Raw genomic sequence first — 10429 nt, 5'->3', positions numbered from 1 at the left:
GCAAGGTCTTCCGTTGGTCAAGTTTACCAAACAGCCAGGACGATTGCAGACACCTGTCAGCTTGTTTTAAAAAGGTATCAGACAGAAGGAACAGGGCTCCTGACAGTAAACTAGTCGCCCAGGTGATAGGCCAGGGGGTGGCTTCTGCATACCTCTCAACATTCGGATATTGCAAGCAGGGACTCCCGGGCGCGGCTTGGCCGCGCAGTGCCGAAAAGGGGCATGGCCTATTAAAAAAGGGGCGGGTCACGCCTCCAATTTCTGTCACAATGGGGGTACAGGCAGCGCTCTGTGAGCTGCTGGCCATGACCCCAGTCCATCTGCCTCACTGGAATAGACGCTGTGCGCATGGTTAGCATTACTGCCTCACAGCACTGAGGTCATGAGTTTGATTCCCACCATGGCCCTAACTGTGTGGAGTTTATATACTCTCCCCATGCTTGCATGGGTTTCCTTCGGGTACTCCGGTTTCCTCCCACAATCCAAAAATATACTGGTAGGTTAACTGGCTCCTAACAAAATTAACCCTAACGTGAATGTGTGTGCGTGTACATGTGGTAGGGAATATATATTGTAAACTCTACCGGGGCAGGGACTCATGTGATTGGCCAAATATTCTTTGTAAAGCACTACAGAATAGGTGTGCGCTATATAAATAACTTGTGATAAATAAATAAACTGCATTTCCACCTGTAGGCACACCCTATTTTGTGTTGAAAAATGATTTACTGTACCAAGTTGCTTATTTGCAGGTGACAAAAAAATAGATCAGTTGGTCCCAAGAAAACATGAGCAGTTGGTGCTGAGGGCCACTCATATGCATTTGTAGGGTGCATTTGTTGGATTGGTCACTCTCCAACAAATTCAATAAGGTTTTTTTGGCTGGGCATCCATGCTGTGGTGAAAAAGTATTGCCAGGAATGTCCAGTGTGCCAAAAGACAGAACCCCAGCTAGAGCTTAGGGCACCTTTGGTTCCCTTACTTGTCATTTCTGTGCTTTTTGAGCTAATTGGTATGGACCTAGTAGGTCCAGTGGAAAAATGTGCTCATGGGCATCGATGGTGGTTGACTACGCTACTAGTTATTGAGGTGATACCACTATGAAATATTATGTCTAGCACTATCGCCCGGGAACTGGTAATGCTTTATACACACTTGGCGATCCCAAAAAAGGACTTGACTGACCAGGGTACACCTCTTATGTCTAAGTTAATAAGATTTGTGTCTTCTGTTGGGTGTTGAAAGAATTAACACCTCTGTGTATCACCCGAAAACAGGTAGAATGCTTTAATCGCACCCTTAAGCAGATGGTAAGGCAGGCGGTATCCCAGGATAAGAGAGACTCGACCTCCTCTTACCCTATCTAATGTTTGCAGTTCGGGGGGTATGCCAATCATCTACGTGGTTTAGCCCCTTTGAACTCCTTTATTGTAGACAACATAGAGGAATCATAGATCTCTTAAAGGAAGAGTGGGAACAACAACCATCCCAAGTGTCACGCTCGGCTTGAGTTGAGGATCTGACGACTGATAAATGACTGAGAAAGCAAAAGGAAGGAAATTAGGTGGCTGAATGTAGTTCTTACTCATGGATTGAAGACTTAGGCCCAAAGATGAAGAGTGGTAGGCAATGAGGACAATGAGCGAGAACGATACACTGAAGAAAGATTAATTCCGTTTTACTGAGACCTCAATCATACACAACAACTAGGAGATAATTCTGAGTGAATTCTGAAGGACGAAATGTTCAGGACTTGTAAACGATGCTGAAGAATGAAGAAGTGACTTGTGATTTGTACACAATGCTGAAGTACACTGAAGAAAGATGACTTGTGATTTGTAAACGATGCTGAAGAACACTGAAGGAAGAGATTACTTGTGATTTGTAAACAATGCTGAAGAACACTGAATGAAGAGATGACTTGTGATTTGTAAATGTTTTCTCTGCCATCCCAGGGAAAACACAGATAATACAGCATGATATTATTACATCACCGGAGTGATTCAAACAAAGGCCTTATCACATTCCCGAGGCTAAACGGGCTGAGGTAAAATGAGAGTCAGAGGAGATGCTGCACTTAGGGGTTATAGAGGAGTCAAACAGTGAGTGGAATAATCCGATTGTGCTGGTACCCAAGCCTTCGGGAGCTCTGAGGTTCTGCAATAATATAGGAAACTGAATGTCAGATCTGTGGTTATGTTTGTCCCTGAAGGGGGCACTAGTGGGTAGTGGTGGTGTGATTGAGAAACCGAGGAGGCTGTAAGATATTCCTGCGCATGTGCGCAATGATGTTTATTAAATGCTCACGAATATATACAGGAATTGAAGCAGATGATAACTTGAGAAGAATGGTACAAAAAATGCTGACAACGATGAATAAACAGTCACAGGTATTTAGCTGGTCTGGAAACCAGTGCAGTAATTATGCAATGAAATACAGGCAATGAACAAGTCTGGAAACTAGTATAGCAATCAGATGGTGATCACTCCCACAGTTGGTTTGGAAACCAGCAACGATACTCCACATAGTCAGTTTGTAATGCAAAGTCCACAACCAAGCAAGGTTAAGCAGGAGACAACTTGAAACACATATGCAATGGTTGTATTAAGTGCCAGATGCCATAGCACAATGCTGAATGCAAGTTAACCATACACAGGTGAAGATGATGAATAACACCTGAAGAAAGTCTCTTACTGCAATAGGTGGAGGCTGACTGTAGCAGAAGTTGGAGCTGAATTAAATGCTTTGACCTGTAGTTCCACAGGAATACTGCATACCTCCCAACATGACCCTCTCCAGGAAGGACAAAATGCTCTACTTCTGGACTTTTCTCTTAATGTATGCTTGCCATCACCTCTGGTGAAACACCTTTCTTATCCAATAACCTGTTCAGCACAGGTATTTAGCTGGTCTGGAAACCAGTGCAGTAATTATGCAATGAAATACAGGCAATGAACTAGTCTGGAAACTAGTATAGCAATCAGATGGTGATCACACCCACAGTTGGTTTGGAAACCAGCAACGATACTCCACATAGTCAGTTTGTAATGCAAAGTCCACAACCAAGCAAGATTAAGCAGGAGACAACTTGAAACACATATGAAGTGGTTGTATTAAGTGCCAGATGCCATAGCACAATGCTGAATGCAAGTTAACCATACACAGGTGAAGATGATGAATAACACCTGAAGAAAGTCTCTTACTGCAATAGGTGGAGGCTGACTGTAGCAGAAGTTGGAGCTGAATTAAATGCTTTGACCTGTAGTTCCACAGGAATACTGCATACCTCCCAACATGACCCTCTCCAGGAAGGACAAAATGCTCTACTTCTGGACTGTTCTCTTAATGTATGCTTGCCATCATCTCTGGTGAAACACCTTTCTTATCCAATAACCTGTTCAGCACAGGTGGCGGCAAACATAAATTAAGAGAAAAGTCCAGAAGTAGAGCATTTTGTCCCTCCTGGAGAGGGTCATGTTGGGAGGTATGATACTGGAACCGGGAGATCACTTGAAGATGCCAGAAAAAGGAGATCGCTGGAAACAGGAGATTGAAGACTGGAGAATGAAGATTGGAACTGGAGACTGGAAACTGAAAATTGGAAACTGAAACCAGGAGAAGCTATGCAGCAATGCAACACGTTGTCCAAGGTGATGAGACTGAGCCGATGCTCTGGACTTATACCCCCTGGTCGGCAGTCATTGGATACTTGGATCCAGTGCCATAACTAGGCATTTTAGCGCTGTGTGCAAGAAACTGCATTGGCGCCCCCCCTCCCATATGCAAAACAGGGGCAGTGGCTTCATGGGGAATGGGCGTAGCCACAAAATAATACCAATTCATACTACGGTGCACAGTAGTCTCCATTATTCAAGTTACGCTGCACAGTAGCGCCACTATACCAGGTAGAGCCCCTTTTTACACATTACGGCAGAGAGTGTCCCCTTTTTACACATTACGGCAGACAGCATCCGCCTTTTTACACATTACGGCAGACAGTGTCCCCCTTTTTACACATTACGGCAGACAGCGTCCCCTTATTACACATTACGGCAGACAGCGTCCCCCTTATTACACATTACGGCAGACAGCGTCCCCCTTTTTACACATATGGCAGACAGCGTCCCCTTTTTACACATTATGGCAGACAGCGTCCCCTTTTTACACATTATGGAAGACAGCGTCCCCTTTTTACACATTATGGCAGACAGCATCCCCCTTTTTACACATTACGGCAGACAGCGTCCCCCTTTGTACATATTGCGGCAGACAGCGCCCCCCTTTTACACATTACGGCAGACAGTGTCCCCTTATTACACATTGCGGCATACAGCTTTCCCTTTTTAAACATTACGGCAGACAGCGTGCCCTTTTTACACATTACGGCAGACAGCATCCCCCTTTTTACACATTACGGCAGCCAGTCCCCCTTTTTACTCATTACGGCAGACAGTCCCCCTTTTTACACATTACGGCAGGCAGCATCCCCCTTTTTACACATTATGGCAGACAGCGTCCCCTTTTACACATTACGGCAGATAGCGTCCCCCTTATTACACATTACGGCAGACAGCGTCCCCCTTATTACTCATTACGGCAGACAGCATCCCCCTTTTTACACATTACGGCAGACAGCGTCCCCCTTTTTACACATTACGGCAGACAGCGTCCCCCTTTTTTCACATTACGGTAGACAGCGTCCCCCTTTTACACATTACGGCAGACAGCATCCCCTTATTATACATTACGGCAGACAGCATCCCCTTTTACTCATTACGGCAGACAGCGCCCCCTTTTTAAATATTACGGCAGACAGCATCCCCCTTTTTACACATTACGGCAGCTAGCGTCCCCCTTTTTACACATTACGGCAGCCAGTCCCCCTTTTTACACATTGAGGCAGACAGAAGAAAGAGAGAGAGAGAGAAACTTACCATCTCTCCCAGCTGGCAGTCATGCTCCTCGTGCAGGCAAATCCATTCCCGGGTAGCGGAGAAGGAGGAGGAGGGAGGGGGACTGGAGCCGCAGCAGCGCTATGTAATTGGTGGAGGCGCCGCTGCAGCAGCCCCCTCTCCTTCCGCATTGACTGCCCTCCGCTGTGAATGCTGGGATGAGGGAACCGCATCCCAGCATTCACAGCAGCGTCGGGCAGCCAATACGGAAGGAGAGGATACTGCTGCAGCGGCGCTAATACCAATAACATAGCACTGCTGCGGCTCCAGTCCCCCTCCCTCCTCCTCCTTCCCTGCCTCCGGCGCTGCTGCTCTCCTCCAGTGCGGCGCACGGCACAGAACAGGCGGCTTGTAATGAGTCAATTTGACTCATTAAATGCCGCTGGTTGTGCGCCCTCAGGGCAACTGCGCTGTGTGCCAGGCACACCTGGCACACAGGTAGTTACGGCGCTGCTTGGATCATGTGAGCAATTACAGTACAGGATTAAGTGCTCTCCAGTCAGCTGAACGCAAGTGTCATGGTGGCGCCCATGCTGTACAGATGGCCAGTACACAGGAGGGCACCCGCAGAATGGACTTCAGGGGTTCACAACAATATTGGGTACTGCGCTCCGCAGACAGGATGCTCATACAGCCGCAGACTGGGTCCGTGACCTCCGGAGGCCTGCACACCAGCTCGCCGGTAAGTGAGACATCACTGAATGCTGATTCCTGACACTGAACAAGAGCTCACAGTTTAATGCCTACCCTATGCCTCAGGTTGACAAACTGGTAGAGAACCTAGCGAAAAGCCAATATTTAACTACTCTTGACTTGACAAAAGGGTACTGGCAGATACCCTTAACTGATGCCACCAAAGCAAAAACAGCCTTCTCTACCCCAAAGGGACTGTTCCAATATAAAGTGGTACCCTTTGGTTTACATGGAGCCCCTGCCACCTTCCAGAGGGCCATGGGCAAATTGCTTCGGCCTCATCAGGAGTATGCAGCGGCTTACATAGATGACATCGTCAGCTTTAGTTTAGACTGAAAGACTCACCTTCCGAGAGTAGAGGTAGTTTTTGCAGTCTCTACAGGAGCACGAGTTTACGGCTAACCCGGAAAAGTGTACCATAGGAATGGTAGAGGCAAAGTATTTGGGGTATGTTGTAGGAAGAGGACAGCTTAAACCCCAGCCCAAAAAAGTAGAAGCAGTTGTAACATGGAGTACGCCAGAACTAAAGTATCAGCTCGGAACCTTTCTCAGTCAAGTGGGTTATTACCACCGGTTTATACCTGATTTTGCAACTACAGCAGCCGTACTGACCTCGTGTTTATAAAAGCTCGGAACCTTTCTCAGTCTTGTGGGTTATTACCACCGGTTTATACCTGATTTTGCAACTACAGCAGCCGTACTGACTGCGTGTTTATAAAAACTCACCTGATAAAATAATCTGGTCTCAACCGTCAGAATGTGCATGGCGAGATTTAAGACAGGCTTTATGTACAGAGCCCGTTTTGCAAGCTCCTGACTTTTGAAAACAGTTTGTTTTGCAGACTGATGCTTCGAAAAAAGGGTTGTATGCAGTACTTTCCCAAGAGGGAAATGGTGAAGAAAAGCCCATCTTATATTTAAGCCGGTAATTATTACCTACGTAAATACTCAACAGTAGAAGAAGAGTGCTTGGCAATTAAATGGACTGAGTCCCTAAGGTATTATCTGCAGGGCCGGCTCCAGGCATGTTCGATTAGAGCGGCTGCGTGGGGCGCCACCCTTAATGGGCGCTGCATGCTGGTTCTGCCATATTCGTGCCTGGAGCCAGCCTGCAGTGTCCCGGCCCCGGCCTCTTGTGTGCGCGCTATGCGGCGCCGGCGGCGCCACACAGCGTGCATGGCGCGCACACAGGAGTTTTGGGCAGTCCGTCCACGCCCTCAGCAGGACTCCCCCTCCCGGCTCCCAGCACCGCAGGTATTGCATTTATGGATCGGGCACTGTTGGTCATATCTGGCACTGTGGGGTCATATCTGCACTGTGAGGGTATTTATGTATCTGGCACTGGGGGCATTTATGTATCTGTCACTGTGGGGGCATATCTGCACTGTGGGGGTATTTATGTTTCTGGCACTGGGGGGGGGCATTTATGTATCTGCACTGTGGGGGCATTTATGTATCTGGCACTGTGGGGGCATATCTACACTGTGGGGGCATTTATGTATCTGGCACTGTGGGGGCATTTATGTATCTGGTACTGTGGGGGCATGTCATGTGTATCTGGCACTGTGGGGGCATATCTGCACTGTGTGGCCATTTGTGTATCTGGCCCTGCTGGGGGCATGTCACGTGTATCTGGCACTGCTGGGGGGCATGTCACGTGTATCTGGCACTGCTGGGGGGCATGTCATGTGTATCTGGCACTGCTGGGGGGCATGTCACGTGTAGCTGGCACTGCTGGGGGGCATGTCATGTGTATCTGGCACTGCTGGGGGGCATGTCACGTGTAGCTGGCACTGCTGGGGGGCATGTCATGTGTAGCTGGCACTGCTGGGGAGCATATCATGTAGTGTTCCAGCTAGGCGTCCAGAGGCGGATTGGCCATAGGGTTTGCAGGGAAGATTCCCGGTGGGCCGACGCACCCGTGGGGCCTGTTTTGTTTGAGGACATGTCGTCCTTTTTATAGACATAATGAATAAGATGCAAAATAATTTGCATATATGAAAATGACTTTGCCACTTAGCCTGTGATTGCAGATGGTCTAGTGTATGCTCTGTCTGCCTGCTTGGCTGACATATAAGATTGAGTGAATAGTGATTGGGATACGGTTGGTGTAATAAGCAAGAAAATATATCTTTCTAAAGAATTATATAGTGTCCTAAATTCTGAAGGTGTATCATATAATGTGCTCATAATATTTAATTTTATTTCCTTTTAACTTCCCCCTTGATGCTGGACATGCCCACTATTTGAAAAGTCTTGGGGGAAGGGTGCTGCTGCCATGGCCCATGGCTAGACCCTACATCTCTGGTGCTGCCCATGTGGGGCCACTAGTACAAATTTTTCCAGGGCCGCTTTTTGTTCCCAATCCGCCCCTGTAGGCGTCTGTAGCTAGGCAATGTGTCTCAGTGCTCTACTTGGCGCAATGTGTCTCAGTGCTCTGCCTGGCGCAAAGTGTCTAGGAGGTTCTACCTGGTGCAATGAGTATTAGCTGCACTACTGTGTGGTGTATTGCGAATTGCCACTATTATGTGGCCACGCACCTTCCCCACGCAGCAACGCCCCTAAAAAATGTTGATGCGCGCACTGTCCATGCTTCAGCATGTAGGTAGGGGAGCACCATGCATTACAGTATGTACATCATTTTGCCCTCCTAACTTAAAAATGTGCCCTCCCTGTGATCAGCACCCTGCCCTAAAAAGTGAACACTATCATGTGTAGCTGCACTGCTGGGGGGCATATTGTGTGTAGCTGGCACTGCTGGGGGGCATGTCATGTGTAGCTGGCACTGCTGTAGGGCATGTCATTTGTATCTGGCACTGCTGGGGGGCATATCATGTCTATCTGGCACTAGAGATGTGCACCGGAAATTTTTCGGGTTTTGTGTTTTGGTTTTGGGTTCGGTTCCGTGGCCGTGTTTTGGGTTCGAACGCGTTTTGGCAAAACCTCACCGAATTTTTTTTGTTGGATTCGGGTGTGTTTTGGATTCGGGTGTTTTTTTAAAAAAAAAACTAAAAAACAGCTTAAATCATAGAATTTGGGGGTCATTTTGATCCCAAAGTATTATTAACCTCAATAACCATAATTTCCACTCATTTTCAGTCTATTCTGAACACCTCACACCTCACAATATTATTTTTAGTCCTAAAATTTGCACCGAGGTCGCTGGATGACTAAGCTAAGCGACCCAAGTGGCCGACACAAACACCTGGCCCATCTAGGAGTGGCACTGCAGTGTCACGCAGGATGGCCCTTCCAAAAAACACTCCCCAAACAGCACATGACGCAAAGAAAAAAAGAGGCGCAATGAGGTAGCTGTGTGAGTAAGCTAAGCGACCCTAGTGGCCGACACAAACACCTGGCCCATCTAGGAGTGGCACTGCAGTGTCACGCAGGATGGCCCTTCCAAAAAACACTCCCCAAACAGCACATGACGCAAAGAAAAAAAGAGGCGCAATGAGGTAGCTGTGTGAGTAAGCTAAGCGACCCTAGTGGCCGACACAAACACCTGGCCCATCTAGGAGTGGCACTGCAGTGTCAGGCCGGATGGCCCTTCCAAAAAATACTCCCCAAACAGCACATGACGCAAAGAAGAAGAAAAAAGGCGCAATGAGGTAGCTGTGTGACTAAGATAAGTGACCCTAGTGGCCGACACAAACACCTGGCCCATCTAGGAGTGGCACTGCAGTGTCACGCAGGATGGCCCTTCCAAAAAATACTCCCCAAACAGCACATGACGCAAAGAAAAAAAGAGGCGCAATGAGGTAGCTGTGTGAGTAAGCTAAGCGACCCTAGTGGCCGACACAAACACCTGGCCCATCTAGGAGTGGCACTGCAGTGTCAGGCCGGATGGCCCTTCCAAAAAATACTCCCCAAACAGCACATGACGCAAAGAAGAAAAAAAAGAGGCGCAATGAGGTAGCTGTGTGACTAAGATAAGTGACCCTAGTGGCCGACACAAACACCTGGCCCATCTAGGAGTGGCACTGCAGTGTCACGCAGGATGGCCCTTCCAAAAAATACTCCCCAAACAGCACATGACGCAAAGAAGAAAAAAAAGAGGCGCAATGAGGTAGCTGTGTGACTAAGATAAGCGACCCTAGTGGCCGACACAAACACCTGGCCCATCTAGGAGTGGCACTGCAGTGTCACGCAGGATGGCCCTTCCAAAAAACACTCCCCAAACAGCACATGACGCAAAGAAAAAAAGAGGCGCAATGAGGTAGCTGTGTGAGTAAGCTAAGCGACCCTAGTGGCCGACACAAACACCTGGCCCATCTAGGAGTGGCACTGCAGTGTCAGGCCGGATGGCCCTTCCAAAAAATACTCCCCAAACAGCACATGACGCAAAGAAGAAAAAAAAGAGGCGCAATGAGGTAGCTGTGTGACTAAGATAAGTGACCCTAGTGGCCGACACAAACACCTGGCCCATCTAGGAGTGGCACTGCAGTGTCACGCAGGATGGCCCTTCCAAAAAATACTCCCCAAACAGCACATGACGCAAAGAAGAAAAAAAAGAGGCGCAATGAGGTAGCTGTGTGACTAAGATAAGCGACCCAAGTGGCCGACACAAACACCTGGCCCATCTAGGAGTGGCACTGCAGTGTCACGCAGGCTGGCCCTTCCAAAAAACACACCCCAAACAGCACATGACGCAAAGAAAAATGAAAGAAAAAAGAGGTGCAAGATGGAATTGTCCTTGGGCCCTCCCACCCACCCTTATGTTGTATAAACAGGACATGCACACTTTAACCAACCCATCATTTCAGTGACAGGGTCTGCCACA

This window comes from Pseudophryne corroboree, chromosome 3 (genome assembly GCF_028390025.1).
Source record: "Pseudophryne corroboree isolate aPseCor3 chromosome 3, aPseCor3.hap2, whole genome shotgun sequence".
In the NCBI taxonomy this organism is placed as follows: Eukaryota; Metazoa; Chordata; class Amphibia; order Anura; family Myobatrachidae; genus Pseudophryne; species Pseudophryne corroboree.
This window is presented reverse-complemented; position numbering follows the sequence as displayed.